This window comes from Bubalus kerabau, chromosome 5 (assembly GCF_029407905.1).
Source record: "Bubalus kerabau isolate K-KA32 ecotype Philippines breed swamp buffalo chromosome 5, PCC_UOA_SB_1v2, whole genome shotgun sequence".
In the NCBI taxonomy this organism is placed as follows: Eukaryota; Metazoa; Chordata; class Mammalia; order Artiodactyla; family Bovidae; genus Bubalus; species Bubalus kerabau.
Window position 1 is genome coordinate 49722847 of NC_073628.1, and position 27111 is coordinate 49749957.

Consider the following 27111-nt stretch of genomic DNA (forward strand, 5'->3'; position numbering starts at 1 on the left):
AGCCTAAGCCATGTGGCGATCAAGTGGTTAGTGTGCGTAAAAGAACACAGACGGTGATTAACAGATGACAGTTATTATTTCTGTGGACTCTCTTGTATCTCATATGTGCCTTTAAGCCACCACGATCATTTGTTCTTCTAGTCCTAGAATCCTGAGATGGTGTCAGTCAGTGGTGCCACATGTTTGTCTATCTGCACCTCTGTTCTTATCTCTCTCTCCTGTTTAAGTTTCTGTGGGTAGGGGACGAGGAAACATCGGTTATGGAGAGCTCCTCAGTCGGAGTTGGGCTTCCCTGTGCTGTATCTTGCCATAAGAGGCCCCTTCACACGCGACTGGAGGTCTAGAATTTCAGCATTTCCTGCTTGAACTAAAAGCAAGAAAAGACGAAATAGTGTGGGTGGGTTTGCTGAATAGCACCAAGTTGAAAATTTAAGACACTTTTCTGTATGGTCATTTGAGTTTTCACCAAGAACATTATTTCCATATATGTTGACAGGCAGGAGAGGAAAATTTCTGACCCATGAGTCTGTAAAGCGTTGAAGACTAAATAAATGTTCTTAGCAGAGCTGAGATGAAGGTGTGGCTAGTCTCAATGGAGCCTTTCACAGAGGAGAGGGCTTTTGCAAGGCCCAGGCTCACTGGACCTCTGAGACCTACGTGTACTATCTTGGTGATGTTGGCATAGGGTATCCTTTCATTTTTTGCTGTAGGAACAGGGGACGCCACACCTACCGTCTCCGTCTGCTTTGCATGTTATGCAAGGCGGTCTGAGAGGGCTCTTGGACACGTGCTTCTTTGACAGGTCACTACTCAGTGAGTAATGCTCAGTTCTCATAATTTATTCTTGTGCTTCACGCTGGGATATCATCTCCTATCTTTCTCATTTCTATTTGTCTTCTATCCTTAGCCTTTGTTTTGAGTTATTTTGCATATATGAAAATCACTTCTCTAGAAACAGGGCTTCCCAGGTGGTGCTGATGGTGCAGAATCTGCCTGCCAATGCAGGAGACATAAGAGATGCGGGTTCGATCCTTGGGTGGGGAAGATCCCTTGGAGGAGGGCATGGCAACTCACTTCAGTATTCTTTCCTGGAGAATCTTGTGGACAGAGCGGCCTGGTGGGCTGCAGTCCATGAGGTCGCAAAGAGTTGGACACGACTGAAGTGACTTAGCATGCACATCTAAAAACAAGATGGCAGAGATCATCACCCCCAGGCCCCTAAGTCTTACGCAGGGCACTAGGAGCTACAATGAAATCAAGACCTCCCCCAGATCTAGTGAACAAGTGAGAGTCTGCTGTTTTTTGAGCAAAGCAGAAAAATGCGTTCTGGGTTGGTGTTCTGGCCAATACAAAATACTTGATGTAGATTAGAAAGTTAGACCCCCTAGGTGATTTCTCTGGCATATGCGGTTTTCCATTGCAAAATAAAATGTAGTTGCGTTCATCGAATTTTAATTTTAGCCTGTTTTTTCTTATTTTGCCTTTTTAAAGCATTGCGTCAGTTTTGTATTTCTTCACTATCTCTTCGCCTACAAGAAATACAACACACAGGCTTAGATGATGCTCTTTCTTGGAAACATATTTGACAAAGCTGCATATAGCAACGGCTTAATTTTCTCAGCAGGAGAGCACCACGTACTACCCTCTTGCAACTGGGCTTTAAAAAAATCTAAAGAATACACTTATTTGGATAAATGTGGCTTGTGTTTTAATATTTTTGCAGTGACATCTTTGATTCTGAACATTCCCAGTTGAAAAACTTTCTTTTCCTGATGTGTGAGGGGAAAAATGGATCCTCTGGCCAATTACAGCATGAAGAACTGCGGTGCCTGTTTAACTTGTTCTCTTTGTAAAATTGTAAGCCTAGAATAATCCTGTCATTTCCCAACTCTGAAATATGTTTTCATCTGATCTAATTTATTCAGCAGTGCGTGCTGACCGCGTTCCAAAGATTGATCGGCCTCTCAGTTTGTTACTTGCCTTGGGCACTGCATTCCTGGGTGTTGTATGTTCTTGGCGTGTCTGAATCAAGATGGGCATAGAATCAGAAGCCCTGGTGTAGGAACAGATGCCCCAGGCCCTTAGCTGATCTGTCCTGCATCACTGGAATAGCAGAATTATATTTTATTCCCCTGTGCTAGCCACAGTTTCAGAAGAGTGAAGTCTCACTGGAGCAATCTTGCTCCACACTTTATATATCCATGACTGTGGTTTAGGAAGATGCTCCCTTGTAATGGTTGAACTAAAGAACATCTAGTGTCAGAAAGGAACAAAAATACTGCTAGGCACAAGGCAGGTAGTTCAAAGCATCTGAAGTCTAGGACTGACTTTGGGGGTTTCCCTGGTACCATTGATTGGCTTTGCAAGGTCCAAGTGGCCCCCTGAAATATACTTTGTTATAACCTCCACCACTTTGCTTGTAATTTTAAAAAGTGTTGTTTGTGTTTGGCTGCACTGGGTCCTCTCTGCGGCATGTGGGCTTTCTCTGGTTGTGGTGCTCAGGCTACTCACTGCAGCGACTTCTCTTGCTGCGAAGCATGGACTCTAGGGCACGCGGGCTTCAGTATTTGCAGGGCATGGGCTCAGTCGTTGTGGTTCCTGGGCTCTGGAGCACAGACTCAAAGAGCACACAAGCTTAGTTGTCCCAAGGCATGTGGAATCTTCCCGGGCCAGGGATCGAACCTGTGTCCCCTGCCTTGGCAGGCAGATTCTTAACTGCTGGACCCCGGGGGAGGTCTGTGCCTCTACCACTTGAAAGGTGAGAAACAGTGTAAACAACCATGTGGGTCAATGTATTTGTCTTCCAGTATAAGATTTTTTTTTCTTTGTTGTGTTTTAAACAAACCACCATCCCACAGACAGAACTCCTTAAAACCTATTTAACTTTTCATGTTAAATTAATGATAATTAATTTCTATGACCCTTGAATTAGTTTCTTTTACATTTTTCTTTCTTTGGGAAAATGAGCATGCTGTTTTGTTAAGTGTGTGCAAGAAACCACTGGCAGAGCCACCTGGATCAGGTATCTCAGCTTCATCAGTGCTTTATCCATTACAGGACACTGAGTTGGCTCGTGACACGAACAGCTCACATGGTTGCCACCAGTCCCTTGACAGCAATTAGCATTTTAGCAACCCGCCCCAGAAGCTGCCTGGTACATGAGGTTTCCGTGAGGCATGAGATCACCTGCGAGGCACTGTTGTTGAGCGGGTCCTGGTTCAGAGACCAGCACACAGAAACTGGTGAGATGCTTCCTCAGGGCTCCTCCACATCCTTCACAGGTGCAGATCTGTCCACATCCTGCTGAGAAAGATGGACGTGTCTGACCTTTGGTGGGAGCAGAGAGTGGGTACCAGGACAGATGCTGGAGGTTAGGCAGCGGCCAGGGAAATTTGGCCAAGGCAGCTTGTATGTGTGCCTTAGATAATACCAACCATGCAGAATGATCCTGGAGATGGAGCAAGGGAGTAGAGGATAAAAAGTCTATTGAGACAATCGTTTGATTCATTTCCCTTTTCAAGTTTAGAAATGAATTCCTAGTCATCATTGCTTTCGTACAACCTGCTCTTTTGATAGTTCTTACGAAATGGTGGTGATTTTGTTGTTGAGTTTAGTTTAGTTCCTACTTTAAGACTGTTAACCTATTATGAAGGTAATTTCTAAGTCACAGCTATGGGGAACAGTTTGCTGTCAGCTGATAACAGGCTTGTGTTTCTCATTGGATAATTAAACTCATTCCACGGGCTTGATTTTGAATTGTCCACTCTCAAATTCAGCATTCAGTTCAGTTCAGTTGCTCAGTCGTGTCCGACTCTTCAGCATTAAAATACATGTATTGGATACCACTTAGATACTTTGCTGGATTCTGGAAATAGCAAAATGAAAAAAATGGACTGTGCTCTTCTGTAAGATATCATATGGAAGACAGATGTGTAAACCAATAACTACCAAGGGGTGTGATGGGTGAATGTAGCCACAGAAATGCTAAAGTAAAAGCTGAGCATGAAAGAGGTCATTAACAACTGCAGGAGGAATGTGTGACTCAGAGAAGAGTTCAGAAAGGAAATGATACCTGAATCGTGTTATCAGAAGGAGAGAAATTTACCAGAAAAGGAAAAGACATGATGGAGAACATACTGGACAGAGCCACACAGCATGAGCGGAGTTGCATAGATGGGAATTCTTATATAACTTAGTCTTTTTTCTTTTAAATTTATCTCTATTGAATTGTAGTTGGATTATAGTGTTGTGTTGAACTGCTGCTGTTAAGCAAATTGACTCATTTATATATATATATATGTATGTATATATATGTACATACATACATATATGTATTATATATTACATACATGTATGTGTATGTATGTATGTATGTATATATTCTTTTCCATTATGGTTTATCACAGAATATTGACGATAGTTCTCCTGCATTATACTGTGGGACCTTGTTTATCCATTCTATATATAATAGTTTGCATCTGCTAATCCCACACTCCCACTCTTACTGTCTACCACTGCCTCTGTCTTGGCAGTCACTAGAAGAATATGTAATGCTTCATGAATTTGCATGTCATCCTTGTTCAGGGGCCATTCTAATCTTCTCTGTATCATTCCAGTTTGTTAGTGTATGTGCTGCCAAAGCAAACACAGTTTTAAACCACTCTGGATGGGAAAGAATTGACTTACAGAATCTAAAAAAAAAATAATAAAATTGAAAACAAAAAGAGCCCAACTAAAGTACTAGATTCTGGCTCTATTAATAATGGCGTACAGTATCACTGGTGCTCCCTGTGGATATTTAAGCAATAGCTGTTCTTAAATTTAGGTGAGAACCGTCTTCCTTAAATTTAGGAGAGGGAATCGTAGCAGTAGGTTTAGAAGCTGCTTTCCCCTTAAACCAGCAGGTGCCTCGTGTGTGCCTGTTGAGTGGGAGCGCAGGGGGGTTCTGAGGTGAGAATTCTAGCCTCCTTTCTACAGTCACCAATGGGGGTGTCACCTCGGGCATGTCACTTAGCGGAGTCTCTTTCATCTTGATCAAAATTAGCTGTTTGTGTGTCTATCTAAATTCTCCTTCCAACTCTGATCTCATTACCTATCAAAACACCTTGTAATATATTTTGACACATGAAGGAGAATAATTCATGTGTCTCAACAGTTGCCTCATACTGGATAACTGTATTCCATAATACGATTCCATATCTTTTAGATTACTTAGTAAAATGTATTTTATGTAGTGATAACCTCATACCCTGAAGAAGCCATTTACTAGGCTGGAGAAGCAATTACTTTAAAAAATAATATTTAGGGGCTTCCCTGGTGGCTCAGTGATAAAGACTCTGCCTGCCAATGCAGGAGACTTGGGTTCGGTCCCTGATCCAGGAAGATCCCACGTGCCTCGGAGCAGCTAAGCCTGCACACCACAATTAAACCTATGTGCTGGAGCCCGGGCGCTGCAACCGCTGAAGCCCCAACCCCCAGAGCCCGCACTCCACAAGAGAAGCCACTGCCCTGCGAAGCCCACACTGTGACTAGAGAGAAGCCCAGGCAGCATCAGAGACCCAGCACAGCCACAAATAAATTATCTTAAAAATTATATTTAGGAATAACTATAACAATAACCAGCTTCGGTGAAAGAGTTAAACAAGCTTCCTCTCTCCCCAGCAGAGAACACAAACTTGTCCATTATAACACCACCAAGCATCTCTCCGACTTGGTGTCTTGTTGTAATTCGGTTGCCCTCCGTGTGTGACGGGGTGTGTCACGTCATCAGAAGGCGCCGTACGCCATGGCAAAGATGCAGCTTTGAGCAGCATCTGCCTCTTTGTGCCTATAGGTCCCCAGGAAGCATCTGATTGGCTTACTGACCCTGCTGCCCTGGGGACCACTCCAGCCAAGAGGGCTCATCCCCGCCTGCAGTAACAGATGCATAATGTAGTCTGCTTAGGGAATGTGTTTGGGTTCTTTTCTGAATCAAAATTCCATTTGTTTGTTTGTTTTTATTGACATAACTTTGCTGGGAATTGCCTTTGCGGTATGTGTTACTAAGAGAGCTGAAACCACCACACTAGAGTGCTTTCAGTCTTTGCAAAAATAGGTGTGCCTGTTACAGCTTTGAGGAAATCACTCGGCTTGGAGAAGAAAACATTTGTTAATATTTGGACCTCCTGGCCAAACATCATTCTAGTTTTCAGAAATTATCAGCAAAGCAAAGGAGTGTTCAGAGAAGGCTCTGGCCCCTCCCTGGCCCCCTCCACTTGAGACTTCTGACTTACATTCACCAAATCTGAAAGCCCTTTAGTGCAGGCTTCCTGCTCCCCTCCCCCAATCCATATTCTATATTAAATTATTAGCGTTCTATATATAAACTCCTTGGGAAACCAGAACCCTTATTATGACTTCTGGATTTCATTTTCCTTACATAAGCATTTAATGATAAAACAGCTTTCATGAACACTTAACATTTCAGTTCCTGTATGTTCTTAAATTTCATAGTAGTATGCTATGTTCATTTCCATGTAGCATTCTTAAAAGTGGCTTAAGGCAGCGAGCGGTCCCAAACCGTTTTGGCACCAGGGATTAGCTTTGCGGAAGATAGTTTTTCCAGGGACCAGGGGTGGGATGGTTTCGGGATGAATTGAAGTGCATTACATTTATTGTGTACTTTATTTCTATTATTATTATATCAGCTCCACTTCAGATTAGACCCCAGAAGTTGGGACCTCTGGTTGAAGGGGCTTGCACATTGCTAAGTCAACCTGACTTCCAGGAAAACCTTGTATAGGTTGCAGGTGATGGATATTTATATTGACCTACAAAGATCCAGGAAGTTCATGGGGCCCTAGTTTGTGTTAATCCCGCTATAAAGTGTGCCTGAAGCAGAGAGTTTGGGGCTTAAAAAAGCTGAAGATCCCCATGAAGATTAATAATAAGATATAAAGCAGAGATAGGAAGATTGTATGACATTTCTTTTAGACCTTGGATTTCTTTAATCCCCAGGTGTGTTGGGTTAGTGTTATCTTCATGAATGGGTTTCCAAGGTGAATTTCACTCTCTGCCTTTCTAATGCTTTATTTTTATGACTGCTGTTACTGTCGTGTATTTGTTCATCTCAACTGTGTAGCCGTCACTAAAGCCAAGGCCCCTGACTAGTCTTAAATGAGATAAGTAAGAGTCTGGAGCCAGCAATTCAATTTCAGGTATACTCTTTTTAATTTGTTTGAAGACTTTATGCCATCCCTCCAGCTAAAGGACAGAATCACAGTTGACTCAAGGGAAAACTTGCCATCTTTCAAGGGTAGCCTCATAGAGTCTTTAAAGAATTTGGGGAACTTGTGTAATAAACAAGATTGTTTCCTTGAGGATGTCCAAGGCAGAAAAGCATGGAAAGCTCACTGAGATTTTAAGCTCATTTTTATTTCTTAAGTTGATTGTCAGAGCAGTGGTCAGCAAAGCCCAACCTGTAGGCTGGCTGCCTGATTTTGTTGGTTTTAAAAAATTTATTCATTTATATTTATTTGGAGGATAATTGCTTTATAATATTGTGTGGATTTCTGCCGTACATCAACATGAATCAGCCACAGGTAAACACATGTCTCTTCCCCCTTGAGAGGGAGGGCTGGGATGGGAGGAGGGAGGGAGGTTCTGATTTTGTTCAGTTTTAATGGGACACAGCTTTTACCACACAAGGCAGAGTTGAATAGCTGCCACAGAAACCTTCTGAACCACAAAGCTTAAAATATGTACTCTCTGACTCTTTATAGAGAAAGTTTGCAGAACCCTGCCTGAGGATATCGTTGATGCTTAATATTTATGAGGATAATTTAATTAATAATTATAGATTGTAAAAGGAAGAGTCTTAGATTAACATACACACACTACTACATATTAAAATAGATAGCCAGCAAGAACCTACCATCTAACACAGTGAACTATACTTAGTATCTTACAAGAACCTGTAAGGGAAAAGAATCTGAAAAAGAATAGATGTATTTGTGTGTATTGGAGAAGGAAATGGCCACCCACTCCAGTCTCCAGTATTCTTGCCTGGAGAATCCCACGCACAGAGGAGCCTGGCAGGCTGCGTCCATGGCGTTACCAGAGTCAGACGCGACTGAGCGAGCAGACCTCCAGAACCAGCAGCACCACATGCATGCGTAACTCAGTTGCTTTGCTGTGTGTCTGGAATGAACACCACATTGTAAATCCCCTGTTTCTTTTCCTTCTTTTTTAAAAAATGCTTATTTGTTTGGCTGTGCTGAGTCTTGGCTGTAGCACGCGAGATCTTCAGTGTTTAGCTGTGGCGTGAGGGGTCTTCAGGTTGCAGCATGTGGAGCCTCTATTTAGGGCATGTAAACCCTTAGTTGCAGCATAGGGGGTCTAGTTCGCTGACCAGAGATCCAGCCCAGGCCCCCTGCATTGGAGCACAGAGACTTAGCCACTGGAACACCAGAGAATTCCCCCAAATCAACTGCATTTCAATTAAGAAAAGGAAGTGGTCTTGTCAGTAAGTCCACGCATTACAATTTCTACTTTCCCCAAAGTGAACACTGTTGGATGCTCATAAAGGATGCAGTGGGGAAAAGCCGAACCAAGACTGCCCGTGGATGGCTTCACTCCGCCTTAGTTCATGAAGATATTCTGGAGCCTCCATTCTCATTTTCCACCCAGTTTCACAGTGAGTGGGATTTCACATCCGAGTTCTGGTCCCAAAGGATTTAACAGTTGCAGAAGTCAAGGTTCAAGTGAGTGGTGATCAGCCTCTCAATTCCGATGGGGCTTGGAGGACAGAGAGAATACTCATCGTAACCAAATCTGTAATTATAATTTAAATTCTACAAATTCCAGGACTCTAGCAGCTTGATTTAGGAAATCTTTCCTGTCTTTTTTTTTTTAAAACAAGGGGAAAATACACAAACAGAGTAAGGTATACTCAGAAACCCAGCTGGCTTGTTTTTCACCTCCCAAAGGAGCACTTGACTCCCTGTTACACTGTTTTCCCTTTTTATCAAATTGCCAAGAAACAGTAACTCAATTGATTTAAATGATTTCTATCACACATAGCCTTTAAGACAAGTAATCGGTATTTTACTTCTATGAATTGTATTTTCAGCAGCACTCATAAAATACCCAGTTTGACTTCGTTTATTAACTTTCTCATTTTTCCATTAACTGATGCTTTCTGTCTCAGATAATTTGCCTGCCCATTGATATTGCATAACTCAATAGAAATATGTCTTTCAAAAGAATGAACAGATCATTCTTTGAGGCTTAGATAAGATGATTTTATCTGAATATATCATGAAGAATAATGCCTCGGTTGTTGTTTTAGTCAAATTTCACATTTAATGTTGTAATCTGAATATCACTTTGAATTTAATTACATTAATTTTGTGGCTTGCTATTTAGTACTTTCTTATTGCTGAGAGCCTAGATATTTAAACAAAATCATTTTCTACTTTTTAGATAAGAAGATATTCAGTTTTAATTTATTCAGCTCTTATCTGCAAAATTAATTAGAAAAGATGCCTGGTTTTGTATTAATAAGTTTCAGTTTGGTGTTTTATTCTCTGTTGAGTCCCTTTCAGTCTGTTGCTGAAGCCATCTAGGCCTGCATAAGGCATTTGCATTTTTCTTTTTTAGCTTCCTCCTGTTTTATTGGCAAGTGACCATGTGTATGGTAATTGAGCAATTGTCTGCTTACTTGGGTTTATGGAATTTACATCAGCAAGTTTTGGAGATCTTAAGTTTTGGTCTCCAAACAGACTAGAAGAGGAAGCTTTCTAAAACACTGTCATTTGGTTAAAAATGTATTTGCATTTAATTGAGTGACAGTCACTCTCAAAACACTGAAGCTGAGTGTCCCTTTCCTCTTGGCCACACCTTGTGCCTTTGTAGTCACAGAGACTGGAGACGGGCAGCTCTCCAGTCTCGCAGGGATGCACGCCGGCCCGGGAGAGGCCACGGCTGCGGACCGGGCCCCGGGGAGCCTGCAGTCAGCCCGCTAGGCCTTCTCACACGGCCCGTTGCCTCTGCTGCCCACCGAGTGCTGGTTTTCCTTCCTGTCTGACAGCTGCAGATCCTGAAATTGAGATGGGGAGGTGGCCTTTGTCAGGTCCCCCAGCCAGTGCGGCAGAACAGAGCTTTGAGCTGTGCCTGTGCCTTGATCACTCTGTGATACACCTTCCTGTCCCCTTGGCCTTTGCCTTTCTTGTCTTGTGTGATTGACTCTCCATCAAGAGCACCTCATCTCTGCCCTGGCTGCGTCCCAGCAGCATGTCCCCCTCTGTCTCAACCCACTCATTCCTGAACCACTCATGTTCTGCCCCCTTCACCTGACACTTCCGGTCCATTCCCGCCCGTCTCTGCCTTGTGCTTCCCTGACCCCCCTCACTTTTTCAGCTCCCCAAGGCAGCCTTAATTTTTGGTTCTAATTCTGTGACCAGTGCGGCTGGTAATATGATAAGGATTGCACTGAGTCTGTAGATTGCCTTGGGAAGCATAGTGACTGACAATGCTCATTCTTGCAATCCAAGAACACAATACATCTTTCCATGTGTGTGGTCTTCAGCTTTTTTCATCAGTGTCTTATAGTTTTTGGAATATAGGATTTTTGCCTCCTGAGGTGGATTTATTCTTATGTATTTTATTCTTTTTGGCAAGATGGCAAATGGGATTGTTTCCCTAATTTCTCATTCTGGTATTTTGTTGTCAATGTATAGAAATGCAACAGATTTCCATATATTAATTTTGTATCCAGCCACTTTACCGAATTCATCAATGAGCTTTAGTGGTTTTCTGGTCGCAGTTTTAGGGTTTTCTATGTGTAGCATCATGTCATCTGCAAACAGGGGCAGTTTTAAGAAGAAGGGATGCAGTTTTTGATGAGGAGAAACTTGGCAGGGTGCCTGGGGTTGCGGAGAAGAATATTTGACCCGAGGCTGTGGCGAGATGCTGGGACCAGGGTGCACGTGTGGATAAGTGTGTTAACAGTGGCCATGGAAAGGTGTGCAGTGAAGGAGACAAAAGGCCGAAAGGACTCTAAAGATGGGCCAAGGAGCCTGGCATACAGACATGCAGTTATGGCTGCTGAGAGCTGCTGGGACTTGTGGCTAGGGATGAACAGGAAAAGTTCAAGTTTTATATCACCGCCTGCTCCTTCTGTCTCTGTAACTCGGCTTGCTCCTTGTAAAGTCTGGATCACGTAGGTCATGTGGTCTCAGAAAGTGGGGACTCACAATACTAGGAGCTGGAGCTTATCTCACTCGCCCTTGTCCTGCTCGTTGCAGTCACCCAGCCCCTGCCAAGATGCTTAATCATGCCTGTCCGTGTAAAGATCAGGCATCCCCCTCCCTGTCTTGACTGCTGTTCCCATGCACGTGAAACTGCTTAGTTTAAACCAGCCTATTAGCAGCTAGTGTTGCCCACTAGCGTCTGTCTATAAAAACTCTGTAACCCCTTTGTTCAGAGCTCAGAGCTTGGAGTGTTAACTCCTCTGAGCCCGCTGGTGTAAGAAACCTGAGTTCTCCAACTCTCTGAGTATGGTGCTTGGTTTCTCGAGTACTGGTTTCTGCAACAGGGAAATCCTGCCTTGCCCTGTCTGACAGGCAGTCCATGGATATTTATTGAATGGCTGCAGATGGAATCTGGACTTTATAGGTCTTCCTGTAAGGGAAATTAACTGAGTTGGAGAAAGGAGAAGCTAGAGACGGCATAACCCAATAGGATTCCAGTATTATTCCTTTTGCCTCTTCTCTGTGTGTAAGATTCACAAGAAACTGGAGATTCACTAAAGGAAAACACTTCAGAATCATATTCTTAATTGACGTGTTTATATTTCGTTCACTGTTCAGTTAAGTCGTGTCTCACTTTGCAACCCATGAACTGCAGCATGCCAGGCTTCCTTGTCCTTCACCATTTCTCAAGTTTGCTCAAACCTTTGTCCATTGAGTCGGTGATGCCATCCAACCACCTCATCCTCTGCTGCCCCTTCTGCTTTTGCCTTCGATCTTTCCCAGCATCAGGGTTTTTGATGAGTTGGCTCTTTGCATTAAGTGACCAAAGTATTGGAGCTTCAGCATCAGTCCTTCCAGGGAATATTAAGGGTTGATTTCCTTTAGGATGGACTGGATTGATCGCCTTGCAGTCTAAGGGACTCAAGAGTCTTGTCCAATACCACAGTTCGAGAGCATCAGTTCTGGAGTGTGAAGTCAAGTGGGCCTTAGGAAACATTACTACCAACAAGACTAGTGGAAGGGATGGAATTCTGAGCTATTTAAAATCCTAAAAGATGATGCCATTAAAGTGTGTTTATATATACTTTAATATATATGGGGACTTCCCTGGTGGCTTAGCTGGTAAAGAATCCGCTTGCAATGCAGGAGATCTGGGTGCGATCCCTCGGTTGTGAAGATCCCCTGGAGAAGGGAACGGCTACCCACTCCAGTATTCTGGCCTGGAGAATTTCATGGACTGCATAGTCCTTGAGGTCACAAAGAGAGGGACACAACGGAGTGACATTCACTTTCACTTATTTATATCTAGGAGGAGGGATATTGAAGACTGTATGCAGCGTAGACCAAGTAGAATCTCTGATACATGGGCCTTGCTCTTGCCTCTTCTCTGTCACCATGTGTCCCTGGGGCAGATACAAACACTGCCTGCCAGCCAGCCCTGCATTCGTCTAAGTCAGTGCTTTTCAAACTGAGTTACAATCCCATCCATGGATCATGCTGTGAAGTCAGTGGGTTGCAGAGAGCATTTGAAATGACACATTATAAAATATAATAGAGATCATTGCATTGCACATCATGAGCGTCAGTTATGTTTTGTGACAGAAAATACATTTCTTATTGCGGGTCACCAGGAAGTTTGAAACACAACATTTTAAGTGAAAAGAGCTCATTACTTAGGAATATCATAAATCTATCTTTAGCTCTGTGTGTAAAGAGATCATGTGATTTATTACACCAGCCGGGACACATTTCAGAGGGAAAAGGGTAGCTCTTAATTAGACCACAACAGGTGTAAACTGGGCCTGCCTCAAGCTAATTAAGAATTATGGCCACTCTGCCTGTATTAGCCAGAGTTCTCCAGAGAAACAGAACCAATGGGATATATAGATCTATATACATCTAGATCCATCTATCTCTGTATGGAGCAGAAGAGACGGGGGAAAGCGGATAAGGGGATACTGAGATTTATTTTAAGGCATTGACGTACATTCTTATGGGGGCTGGCAAGTTGGAAATGCATACGACAGGCCAGCCATAGGCGGGATACTCAACTAAAAGTTGATGCCTCCGTCTAAGTCCAAATTCTGCTACAGGCAGTAGGCAGGGTTTCCATAGTTCAGGCCTGGGGGAATTCCTTCTTCCTTGGGAAACCTTTTAAGATCTTGAAGCTGATTGAATGAGGCCCACACACGTTCTGGAGGGTAATCTACTTTACTTGAAGTCTATTGATTTAATTATTTTACATGAAATAATACCTTGGGACTTCCCTGATGGTCCAGTGGTTAAGAATCTGCTTGCAAGTGCTGGGACACAGGTTCGATCCCTGGTCCAGGAAGACTCCACATACCTTGGGGCAACTAAGCCTGCCTGCCCTAGAGCCCAGGCTCCCCAACACAAGAAACCACTGCAGTGAGAAATCCATGTACCACAACTAGAGAGCAGCCTTGGTTCCCCACAACTAGGGAAAGCCAGTGCGTAGCAACGGAGGCCCAGCATGGCCAACAGAAAGGAAAAATTAAGAGTGAAAATACACCTTCACAGCAACATCTAGACTGGTGCTTGACCACACAGCTGGGCGCCACAGCCCAGGGGAGCTGTCATAGGAAATTACCCAGCGCACCACTTAGGGACGAGAGGTGGTGCACGAACATAGCTCAAAGCTGTCCTTAATGCCCTAAGCCTGTGCTGAGGCCAGACAATTTGTTAGGACTTTTGTCGTGCTATTTAATTTTATTTGTAGTTATTGGCAATGGATTTATTGAGTATTGCCAATTTGACCTTGTGGCTTCTTAAAATAATTTTTTAAAGAAGAAAAATATTTTTTCACTTTGGTGGTTTAGATCACTTTTTTACTAAGCATGAGTTATATGTAATTTTGTATTTAAAACTGTTTTAACATTTTATAAAATGTTTATAATGAAATATGTCATGAAATGTTTAGAGAAGAATGTTCCTAAATAGCTTTGCTGTTTGGGACACATTGTTTAAACTATAGAAACTGCTGTAAAAGTATTATTTTCCATGTCTTGCTGCAAGAGAAAGTATGAGGGCTCTCAAGTGCCCAGAAAACCCATAAAAGCATTAATTTTCACCAAATGGGGAACTGACCACTAGACAGCTTTGCCCTATAGTAAACTGCAACAGAGTAACCAGTAAACCCTTAGCAGAAACCTGGCCTTGTTAGGATCTTTGGAGAAGGAAAGAGAATTCTGCAAAGTTCTATATTGAAAAATATACAAATGAATCGCTCATCCTTCATCTTTGCTGACCCAATAGTCAACTTAGTGCTTAATTCCTTAAGTGTTGCATTTCCCTCACTTTTAGAAGAATTGTTTGCCAACTATAGATCATTTGGAAGCTGTTGAAGAAGCCTGAAAAAGGAACAGAAATGAAAAATAGTAACTCTGATCAGAGTGATCAGAGTACAGTAGGATCATTAACATTTGAGCGTTTCCTTTCCACCTCATTTTCTGTGAGCTTTTAACAAGGGAAAATTGCATGGCTTACATACTTCTGTGCTTTGTGCTTTTGTCAAGTGACTTTATAAGGGAACGTTTTCCAGCGACAATAAGTACCTCCCGCAAGTCTTGTCTGTCGTCTTCATCATGTGAGATGTAGTCTTCATCATGTGAGAATGTCACATTTAAGTCATTCAGAGTTCTTCCCTGCCGGACCTTTAATATATTCACCAGTTCTCTTTTGTTATTGTAAATAATGCTGCAGTGAACTGCTTTGTGAATGAAGCTTTTCTCTTGTTTGAATTTCTTTAAAAGAACTTTCTGGTTGCTTAGGAAAATTACCATCATAAGCTTCCTACTGAGCCCTGCCTGTTCTGGGTCCTGAGGTTGGCTGGGAATGACCCAACCCTCAGCACCCTTGGAGACCTTCATGGAGGGCTGAGCTGCTTGCTAAGTGGCAACAGAAAGCTACTTTTTCAGGGAACCACTAACTAGGGTTGAGAAGGATGAGATTCAGTGGATACTGATCAGGTGAGAGGCCCTATGGGTCTTGGAATGTTTCACTTCACAAGGGATTAAGGGAGCCTTGTGAGTTGAGGACTTGAACTGATAGGCCAGGAGAGCAAGGTGGGTCTGCAACAGAAATCCCTGCTGGGATTGCTCATGGTCCTCCCTGGCAGTGTCTCACAAATGTGATGTTGGGGAAAGAGGATGAAAGGAGACTGTCATGCTCATGGTCAGGTTTACGTGCATCATTTCCACTGACAGCAAAAGCACAGTATGAGCTCATGCCCAAGTGCTTCTCTCGACTCTTGAAAATAAATCTGTTGTAAGTAGGATCTTCATTAGTAGTTAGTCTAAAGAACTCTCATACTGCCTTATTTCTTGGAGCATGTGGTCAGGCAAGTTTGAGGTCACCACTCTAGAAGCCCCTGATCATGATGCGATGTAGAGAGAACTCAAGTCACATTTTAGGGACTCGGAATCGCTCCTGTGTCATCTGTTGGATGTTGTATCTGCATCGTTGTCTCGTGCAGCTGTTGTCAAAGCTTTGCCTCCTTCTAGAGTCTTTGATGTTGCTTCAGAGCATTGGTTCTCAAGCCAGGTAAATCTTGACCTAAAAGGCAGTCTCCACTGCTGATTGGCTGTGTGACACAGACTGTCTGCCCTCCTGTGCGTCTGCTCCTCTGCAGCATCAAGTGTCACGCCTGCTTCCGAGAGTTTTGTTGGGGATTGGGTAAAGAGAGCAGTGCACGCAATACTCAATACATGCCGATGTTCGCTACACAAAGCCATTTTTATATTTATTAACGGCTGTCCCTAATTCTTTTCAGATTTTTGTCCTTAGGCATGAAATGTCAGTGCCCTGGTAGGTAGCTCTTCCCAGGTATCTATACTGGGACTGATGCTAACTTACATGAGAATCACAAGAAAGCCAAAACTGGTAACAGAGCTGGTAAGGACTTCAGTCTTTGGGATTCTCTCTCCCTTCCTGTTTTCTTCATATTTTCATTATTGACTCTGTATCTGGTTCTCTGGTAAGTGCTGAGGATTTTAAGTTGAATAAAATGCCATTTCTGACCTCACAAAGTCTTTGTGGCCTAGTACTTCCCAGATTTCTAGCATGTAGATGCGTAAATTAAAGTATTCTGAGGATGCTCTCGTTCACTTATGAGACACCCTGGGAGTTCTCTGGTGTGAAAAGCTCTTTACACTCCCTTTAGTTTGATACCCAGAGTTATCTCTGCTTTGACAGGAATCTTTTCTGGAAGGAATGGGTTTCCACCCTTCAGAGTTTAGACACTGTCTGTCGGCTGAGCAAAGCTTCAAGGACCTGGCTTTTTCTGGAGTGGTTCCTGGTTCTGTCAGCCACCACTCTTCTTAGAGATGGAGATGAAAGTCTGCCTCTCAGATCCGGGGACGAGTCTAGGTGGGACAGAGGTCCCTCTGTTCCATTCTGGCCTCTGACTTCCGGTTTCTGACGGGCCCACTCTGCTGCTCTGGCACCTGTTCTGTGTTGTTTTGCCTCCTGAGTACAAAGCGTGGAGACTGTGGAGTGTTGCACAGCAGTCCTCAAATGAAAAATTAAGAGAAGGCATATTTTTGCATTTGTCATGGAAGCTTCCAGAAATTTCAGTCTTGGATGGAAAGTAGTTTTATGACACTATTTCCTCAGTGCTGTCTTGATTCCTATCTTTGGATTTTGGGTTAGTCAATGAGTCGATCACTGGGAAGTGTAGTAATAGCTATGATGTTGATATAAGGTTGGACTTCTCATTCCGGCCTCCTGGGAAACTTAGTGGATGGAATCTTAGAATGTCTGCTGCTGCTGCTGCTAAATTGCTTCAGTCGTGTCCGACTCTGTGCGACCCCATAGACGGCAGCCCACCAGGCTCTGCCATCCCTGGGATTCTCCAGGCAAGAACACTGGAGTGGGTTGCCATTTCCTTCTCCAATGCATGAAAGTGAAAAGTGAAAGTGAAGTCACTCAGTCGTGTCCGACTCTTCACGACCCCATGGACTGCAGCCTACCAGGCTCCTCTGTCCATGGGATTTGCCAGGCAAGAGTACTGGAGTGGGGTGCCATTGAGTAGGAAGTAAATAAACACTCATCTTCATTTTGAAGAATGCAAAGGCTTGCAAACTGAGATGTGAAATATTTAAGAAACTCTTAAAATCTCATAGCATATCAGAGTTGAAAATACTTTTGTGGTTATCTAATTTACCTTTATGCATTTTAACAATGAGAAAACTTAAAGCCAAATAAACTATTTCCCTGTGTTAATTACACAGTGATTAATTGAGGTAGAGACACTAGGTTTGGAGCCAGCTCTCCCTCTTATTAGCTTTTTGACCTTGAGCAAGTTATTTAACCTCAGTGTCCTCATCTGCATGCAAGGGGGAAATAGTTTCAGTGTAGCTCATAGGGCTGTTTTCAGTTAAATGAAATAAGCCACCAGGTCAGTTCATTTCAGTAAACTTTAGCTATTATTATGATGGAGTGTGGAAAATTGTGAAACAAATCCTCTCTGAGCTGATCTGCAAAATTACATTTTCAACAGGTGTTCATGGTGGGTGAGGATATTCCAGGAAGGAAGGACACATAGACAGGGACTTGAGAGTCTTAATAGGAATATTAGGAGTAATCCACCTTGACTCTGCTATGTAATGCATGAATTCAAGAAGGGAGATTCAGATCTGAAAAAAAGTAGTTGAAATCTAATCATGGCTGGTCTTGAATGCCAGGACATGGAATTTAAAGTTCAGTCGTGTGTGTGTGTGAATGAGTGTGAGTGTGTGAATGAGTGTGAGAGAGAGAGAGAAAGAGGGACAGACAGACAGAGATATGATTATATCTGGACTAAAGGAGAGTAATTGATGCAGTTGTACAGGAAGGGAAGTTTTCTTTTGATAAAGTGGAATTATAGCTTGTAGTCTGACAGTGTATGTTAAAAACTTACAAATATGTCTCATTCTTGCCTGGCGATTCTGATTTTAGAAAAGTATGCAGAAATAATAGGTTAAAACTAACAACTTAAGTATCTAATAACAGGGGCTTGGTTAAAAGATGGCAAGTTTATATAATTCAATATTATCTAGTGATAAAATGATATTGCTTTTTAATTGACATAGATCACCGAGATAATGCTAAAATGATTCAGAAGGTGTAAAATACTATGTTTATGTGATCTCATAAAAATATATGTGTATGTATGATGGCCCATGCCTTAATTCATAAAAGTCTGGCAGGGATTTAAACCGAAATATCAATAATGGTTACATTTGGGTGACTTTTTAATTGAATTAAAAAAATATATAACATAACATTTCCTATTTAACCATCCTTAAGAAAACAGCTCTGTGATGTTAATACATTTACCATTTTCTGCAGCCATCTCCATCTCTAGAATATAGGTGATTTTTCTTTATTCTTCATACTTTTATCTAGTGTTTGAATTTTTTAATTTTATAACTGAAACAAAATTTGAGTTAAAAAATACACAGTGAGGTTTCAGTGTTCACAGGGATACTATTGGCTGGGATGAGGGAAATCATGCCCTGACTCGGTTCACGACTGGCAGAGTGGAGAGGAAGCATGGGGACTGAGAGCGGGCCAGGCTGTCCTCACGGTTTTATTACAGCGTCTGATCCCCCTGGATCAGACGTGCTTTTCTCTGAGGTAGATTTGGGACACCGTATTTATGGGAACTGGACTTAGGAGCTGCTGGGGACCTGAAGGCATTTGGTGTGCACCGTAGACTGCATGGCAACCAAGCCACCAGATCCACGATCAAGCTGTCACACCAGCTTCAGGAAACCCAGGGACCCAGGGCTGGCCAAGGTCACATATCTAAGGAAATGTTCACAGAGGCACCAGTCCTCGCTTTGGCACATCGCTGCTTGTGGGAGAGCTTCCTCTGTGAGAGCATCAGGGATCTCCATATCAGTTTCATGCTGCATATAACTGAATTCTCTGATGCCCAGATTCCTTCACTTACAGGGACCTTTGTTGCATCAGTATTAACAAAAGGTCTCAAAGTAGCAAAACACCAAGCTATTTAAATTTATTTTCTGCAACATATGGGCTGCAGTGCTCTCTATTCTAAAGCAGAATTGAGAATATTGTAGCACTTTTCTCTCGTATGTTCTGTCTTACTAGGTATGTTTATTATACAGTGTAAAAGCCAGATTTCCCCATAAGATAGAAAAATAACTCCATAAGGAATCGTCCTTCAAGGAAAAACACATGGTTTCATTTAGGGACATTTCTCAGAAGTTCACTTTGTCTCCGCAGACATGGAGCAAAGCTACTGCACAGGAGCACAGTGGCTCTGGTGGAGGTGAGAAGGAACATGACGGGGTGTCTGGCCCCAGGGCTTCATGATTTCCTCTGTGGATTGCAGCTGAAGTCAGTACACATGTAAACATCTTCACCGGAGACCTGTGCTTCCGCAAGGCACACAGTTCTTAGGATGGTGGCAGTCTCCCTAGGTGAAGGGCTGACGAGGACCTGGAGGGTGGAGCCTGGCCCAGAGCCTTGAACGATGGGTGACAGACAGGGAGGTGATACATCAGAAGGTGTCTTCTGGATGGAAAGAAGAGCCCGTAGAAGTGCAGAATTGGGGACATACATTGTAATGTTTCGATAATGAGTTTCCCCGGAAGTAGAATTAGAGGCAAGGATTGGAATGCAAGTCTTATATTAGTGGGTGATCCCCAGAAACATTAGCAGGGGGTTAGGAAATGGGGACAAGTGGGGAGAGAAGCCAGTGAAGGGCGGGTCATGAAGACGCTGAGCTCGTACACCCAGAGGAGCTCAGCCCTGCCTGGGAGCTCTGGGAGACAGTGTGTGAGACACCCCAGACTTAGCCCAGCCGAGGCCAAGGCAGCCCCTGCTCACAGCACTCGGACCTCTGCTGCTTGAGGACACTCCCAGGGGCATGGATGCTGGCCCTTCCAGAGTGCCGTGCACAGCTGGAACGCACGTCTGTGGTAGGAATAAAAATATCTCAGCTGTTAGGCAGAAATCTTAGTTTCTCCAACCAGACTCCTGGGACTAGAAACAAAATATCACATAAATGGTAATGTTAAATTATTTGGCTGCTATGAACTGAAAGTTTCTGTCTTTCCAAATTCATATGTTGAAACCTAACACCCAATATGATGATATTTAAAGGTGATCAGATCAGATCAGATCAGTCTCTCAGTCGAGTCCAACTCTTTGCAACCCCATGAATCACAGCATGCCAGGCCTCCCTGTCCATCACCAACACCCAGAGTGCACTCAGACTCATGTCCATCATCGAGTCAGTGATGCCATCCAGCCATCTCATCCTCTGTTGTCCCCTTCTCCTCTTGCCCCCAATCCCTCCCAGCATCAGAGTCTTTTCCAGTGAGTCAACTCTCCGCATGAGGTGGCCAAAGTACTGGAGTTTCAGCTTCAGCATCATTCCTTCCAAAGAAATCCCAGGGCTGATCTCCTTCAGAATGGACTGGTTGGATCTCCTTGCAGTCCAAGGGACTCTCAAGAGTCTTCTCCAACACCACAGTTCAAAAGCATCAATTCTTCGGCACTCAGCCTTCTTCACAGTCCAACTCTCACATCCATACATGACCACAGGAAAAACCATAGCCTTGACTAGACGAACCTTTGTTGGCAAAGTAATGTCTCTGCTTTTGAATATGCTATCTAGGTTGGTCATAACTTTCCTTCCAAGGAGTAAGCATCTTTTTAATTTCATGGCTGCAGTCACCATCTGCAGTGATTTTGGAGCCCAGAAAAATAAAGTTAGCCACTGTTTCCTCTGTTTCCCCATCTATTTGACATGAAGTGATGGGAGTGGATGCCATGATCTTAGTTTTCTTAATGTTGAGCTTTAAGCCAACTTTTTCACTCTCCTCTTTCACTTTCATCAAGAAGCTCCTTAGTTCTTCACTTTCTGCCATAAAGGTGGTGTCATCTGCATATCTGAGGTTATTGATATTTCTGCCAGCAATCTTGATTCCAGCTTGTGCTTCTTCCAGCCCAGTGTTTCTCATGATGTACTCTGCATATAAGTTAAATAAGCAGGGTGACAATATACAGCCTTGACAGACTCCTTTTCCTATTTGGAACCAGTCTCTTGTTCCATATCCAGTTCTAACTGTTGCTTCCAGACCTGCATACAGGTTTCTTAAGAGGCAGGTCAGGTGGTCTGGTATTCCCATGTCTTTCAGAATTTTCCACAGTTTATTGTGATCCACACAGTCAAAGGCTTTGGCATAGTCAATAAAGCAGAAATAGATGTTTTTCTGGAACTTTCTTGCTTTTTCGATGATCCAGCAGATGTTGGCAATTTGATCTCTTGTTCCAGTGCCTTTTCTAAACCAGCTTGAACATCTGGAAATTCATGGTTCACGTATTGATGAAGCCTGGCTTGGAGAATTTTGAGCATTACTTTACTAGCATGTGAGATGAGTGCAATTGTGCAGTAGTTTGAGGATTCTTTGGCATTGCCTTTCTTTGGGATTGGAATGAAAACTGAGCTTTTCCAGCCCTGTGGCCACTGCTGAGTTTTCCAAATTTGCTGGCATATTGAGTGTAGCACTTTCACAGCATCATCTTTCAGGATTTGAAATAGCTCAACTGGAATTCCATCACTTTCACTAGCTTTGTTCGTAATGATGCTTTCTAAGGCCCACTTGACTTCACATTCCAGGATGTCTGGCTCTCAGTGAGTGATCACACCTTCATGATATCTGGGTCGTGAAGATCTTTATTTTATAGTTCTTCTGTGTATTCTTGCCACCTCTTCTTAACATCTTCTGCTTCTGTTAGGTCCCTACCATTTCTGTCCTTTATTGAGCCCATCTTTGCATGAGATGTTCCCTTGTTATCTCTAATTATCTTGAAGAGATCTCTAGTCTTTCCCATTCTGTTGTTTTCCTCTATTTCTTTGCATTGCTCACTGAGGAAGGCTTTCTTATCTCTCCTTGCTATTGTTTGGAACTCTGCATTCAAATGGGTATATCTTTCATTTTTTCTGTTCCTTTTCATTTCCTGTATTTTCACAGCTATTTGTAAGGCCGCCCCAGACAGCCATTTTGCTTTTTTGCATTTCTTTTTCTTGGGGATGGTCTTGTTACCTGTCTCCTATACAATGTCAGAAACCTACATGCATAGTTCGTCAGGCACTGTGTCTGTCAGATCTAGTCCCTTAAATCTGTTTCGCCCTTCCACTGTATAATCATAAGGGATTTGATTTAGGTCATACTTGAATGGTCTAGTGGTTTTCTCCACTTTTGGCAATAAGGAGTTCATGGTCTGAGCCACAGTCAGCTCCCAGTCTTGTTTTTGCTGACTGTATAGAGCTTCTCCATCTTTGGCTGCAAAGAATATAATCAATCTGATTTCGGTGTCGACCATCTGGTGATGTCTGTGTGTAGAGTGTTCTCTTGTATTGTTGGTAGAGGGTGTATGCTATGCCCAGTGCGTTCTCTTGGCAGAACTCTATTAGCCTTTGCCCTGCTTTGTTAACAAGCTCTTTTAGTTTCACTCTTCCATGTACAGCAAGAAGGGGGATGTCTGCAACCTAGGAAAGGGGATCTTGTCAGACACCAGTGTTGCCTGTACCTTGATCTTGGTCCTCCCAGCCTTCCAAATTGTGAGAAATAAATTGTTTAATCTAATCTATGATATCTCTTATAGCAGCTTGCACTAAGACAATGACAAAAGAGGTTTTGCAAATATAATAAGGACATTCATCAAACAATATAATTGTTTTTTAGTTAATAAACTAAACTATATTTGGGCCTAATGTAATTATGTGCGCTCTTGAAAATGAGGGTGTTTTCTCTAGCTATTAGCAGAAAGAAACCAGATTCAAAGCACCGGAAGGACTCGCTATGCCATTGGTGTCTTTGACTGTGGAAAGGACTATGTGGAAAGAGTCTGAGGGTAGTCTCTACCTGCTGAGAGCAACCCAAGCTGGGCAGCTGGCAGGACACCAGGGATCTCAGTCCTGCAACCATAGGAAAAGGATCTTGCCAACAATCTGTGTGGGCTACAAAAGCGATTCTTTCTCAGAGCCTATAGAGGAGAGTCCAGTCCAGCTGATAGCTTGATTTTGGCCTTGTGAGACCCTAGGCACAGCAAGTCCACTTGGACTCTTGAGACAGTAAATGGATGGAATTTAGGATAATAAGTTTGTGGTGCTGGAAAAAAAAAATGCTCTTGGACAGTGATGCTCAGAGGTGTTTGTACTTAGAACCTTTAGCACGTAACAAAGAAAGAGATAAAACATCAAGTTATATCCATAACATGAATGGTCATGGTGGAGAGGTGTCAGTGGAAGAAACTGAGAATAGAATGGATCAGAATGGGCTTCCATGGTGGCTCAGACAATAAAAAATCTGTCTGCAATGGTGGAGAACCAGGTTCGAACCCTGGGTTGAGGAAATCCCCTGGAGAAGGGAATTACAACCCACTCCAGTATTCTTGTCTGGAGAATTCCTTCGACAGAGGAGCCTGATGGGTTACAGTCCATGGGGTCACAAAGAGTCAGATATGAGTAACTGACTAATACACACACACACGCACACGCACACACACACACGCACACACATGCACACACACACAGAGCAGATTGCCGTGCAATGTCTTAGAAATCAGTCAACGTGAAGGAAAATTTCAGTAAGGAGGGACAGTTGAAAGGAAAGTAGTATTTTACCAAAAACATAGTCATGATTGTGCTTTCATGATTGGATAACTCCAAATTATCCAAATACGTGTTAATTGAGTGGTCTGATGGAATAGGCTTGCTCTGAAAGTTGCTTCTAATTCTGGCTTTGCTGTTCACTAGCTCTGTGACCTCAGGAACATCCCTCAGCTTTTCCGGATCTCAGGTTCCTGTTGAATAAAGTGAGGTGGTTGTTTCCAGTCTCTCCCAGCGCCAAGAGGCAATTTATTTGGATACAAAGATATGGTGCAGCTCCCGCCTCACTCCTTGTCGTCTATTAAGTTCATAAGTGTACTGCACATTAGTCAGAGAAGTAATCTAATTTCACAGTTAAATAAAGAGTTAATTTAAATGACTATTGAAATTAAAATGTTCATGGAATTCATCTGCTGGCTCTAATAAATGCACTCTCCAGCGTTCCCCCAAGCCCGCCCATTCTTGAAAGCCCACACCCTGTATCTTCTCTGTGCCTGTTCCTCTGTCTCCAGATGGACTCTAGAATCATATTGTTACATGCTGTTTTACTTTTATCTATGGCCATTTTGGCAGCAGGAATTATACATGTTTTCCTGACAGAGCTTTACGTGGAGCATGTGTTTGAAAGATTAATATAAGCAATTGCTTCTGAAACAATTAATCTTGTTTTCCCATAGTAATGAAAAATGAATAATCAAAAGCAATAAATTGTGCCTGGAAGATGATAAATACTTCTTCAAGCATTTTAACACTGACTGTGAATTACAGCTGACCCCCAGATGGGGAAGGATGAATATGACCAATGGAAATTCCACAGTGGGTGCCGCCGAGCTTTAATAATGGTCTTTAGCTGCTTGATTGATTTCATCATTCCCTATCAGAACCTGGAGGACCGGCTGTCTGTCCTGCTGATTTAAATCTCGAAATGGCATCTTGTGCCTATTAGGGGAATCTGTGTTTAAACCACTATAGAGTGGCTGTCTTCTTTCTGTTCCTTAACTAATGTACGGACACAAGTGAAGCTGCGTTAGGGTTTTAAATATAAATAGTAACAACTGAATAATTCTAGATCCAGTCCCTGCAGATGGGGAACCCCGGAGGGATGTGTTTTATCTAGAACGTCATCAGTTTTGGATGTGAAGCCACTTGAGTAAATTTGAGAAGGAACCCTTGGAGACTTACTTTTACTTTCAGCCGCCCATCTTCTATAGGCACATTCGTGAACCAGGGCTTACTTTAGACGTAATACATTTTGGAAAAAACAGTGCGTCTCTTCCATGACAGATTCTGTGAGGTAATGAAGCCCTGAAATAAGTGATTGGTCTTCTTTTGAGATGTAACACTTCAGAAGTTTATGTGGGCACATGTGGCATTCAGACTGCTATGTGCAATGTCTCCATCCATGCATACATACATGTGTGGGGGTGCATGCTCAGTTCTGTCCAACTCTTTGTGACCCCATGGACTGTAGCCCACCAGGTTCCTCTGTTCATGGAATTTCCCATGCAAGAGTACTGGAGTGGGTTGCCATTTTCTAATCCAGGAGCGCTTTCTGACCCAGGGATCAAATCCATGTCTCCTGCATCTCCTGCATTGGCGGGTGGATTCCTCACCACAGCATCACCTGGGAAATCACGTACATGCATGCATGCATACACATATAATATAGCTGTGTCCATACTTTCTCTGCATTGAAGATGCAAAAATTACTTGGCAAGTGTAGATGCAGTGCACTTTACAAAGCAGCAGTCAGGTGCAGAGACCCCTGAAATTTTCTGCAAAGCTGATGGCAAAGGGAATCCAGACAGGACCCCAGTCACGCTCCTTTTCACTGTGTGCCACTGCCTGCATTTAATGTGTTTTCATGTGTTTGTATCCGCCTGCTGCTCTGGTACCCAGACAGGCCATATTTTTACACTACTGAATCAAAAAGCTGATGTGTCCTCCTTCTCTGATGAAGCTTGGCAGGTAATCGTGAATCCCAAACTACATCTGTGGACACTCTATAGTGCAGTTTTTTTTCATACTACCTATTAGCTGAGATTTTGGGCTGATGTGTATACATGATCTTTAGAATCCTCTGAAACAAAGGTAAGCCTTCCCTTGTATTTCCAAGAAATGCTACTGCTCACAAGTGTAACAGTGTGTGATACGTGTAAGCCCTTTGAAGAGTCTACGGTGACAGGCAAACACAAATCAGTGGTTGTCTCTTGATGGACTGGCCGAAAGGTGACCCTTCTTGTGTCTGTCTTGATTCTATTGTACTTGTAAACATACCTATATTAAAAGTTTTGTCAAGGAATAGTTTCATGTCTTGTACACTTTTCGAGTTTGTATTTTCAAAGCTGGAAATATAATTCTGAAATCTAAATCAGGGAGAGAAAAATCAATTCAGCTGATCAGTCTTTTGAGAGTAGAGAGGCTCTTCCTAGTTTATTGTTTCTAAAAATAAGCTTTCCAAATTTGGCGCTGCTGCTGGGGAGCAGGGGTGTGATGTCAGTAGCTGAAAGTCCCCCTAGTGCACGCCACACACGGTATTGTCAGATGCTTACGGAGCTACTGAGAAAATTCCTGACATACGTGTTTTGTTCTAAGAACTTAACACAGCATGCTTTTTTTTTAAAAAATTGCTTTTATAGAAACGTTCAGATTCTCCTGGATTCTTTTGAATTGTTGCCAGCATGTGATTTGGACCCTTGACTTGGCCCTGCGAAGAGAAGTTGAAAACCAGAGATGAATAGCCACGCAGTCTCTTACACTTGAGGACTGTCCAGTTAATATTTCAAGTTGCCAAGGCCAGCCTCGCAGAAAGCATGTATTTTATTTTCGTTCTAAAACATTATGTTCTGAGCTATTTCCTGAAGGGCTTTTGCAAGAAACCAATTCATTCTGTGTGGGAAGATGACTGTTTCTCAGTGAGTTCTCTTTCAGGTCCTTGTTCCAGACTGCTATTGGTGATAGGCTTATAATAATATTAATAAGAAAAAGGGATAATGAGAAGGTGAATAAGAAATTAGGAAGAAGGGAAGGATGAGGAAGAAGAGAAAAAGATCATAATGATGTCCTTCCAGTAATTTGAAAGTGTGTTGGTCATTCAGTTGTGTCTGACTCTCTGCGACCCCATGGACTGTAGCCCGCCAGGCTCCTCTGTCCATGGAATTCTTCAGGCAAGAGTACTGGAGCAGGTTGTCATGCCCTCCTCCAGGGGATCTTCCTGACCTAGGGATC

At 42.8% G+C, this 27111-nt stretch overlaps 1 protein-coding gene and 1 non-coding gene across 2 annotated transcripts in view; one reads left to right on the forward strand and one right to left on the reverse strand.

Moving 5' to 3' along the window:
• The window catches only part of FAT3 (FAT atypical cadherin 3), a 694359-nt gene that overhangs the window by 117591 nt on the left and 549657 nt on the right, over positions 1–27111 (forward strand). The window lies entirely within an intron of this gene.
• LOC129654445 (U6 spliceosomal RNA) lies at positions 4540–4648 on the reverse strand. Its single transcript, XR_008715509.1, has one exon. It is a non-coding gene; the product is annotated as a U6 spliceosomal RNA (small nuclear RNA).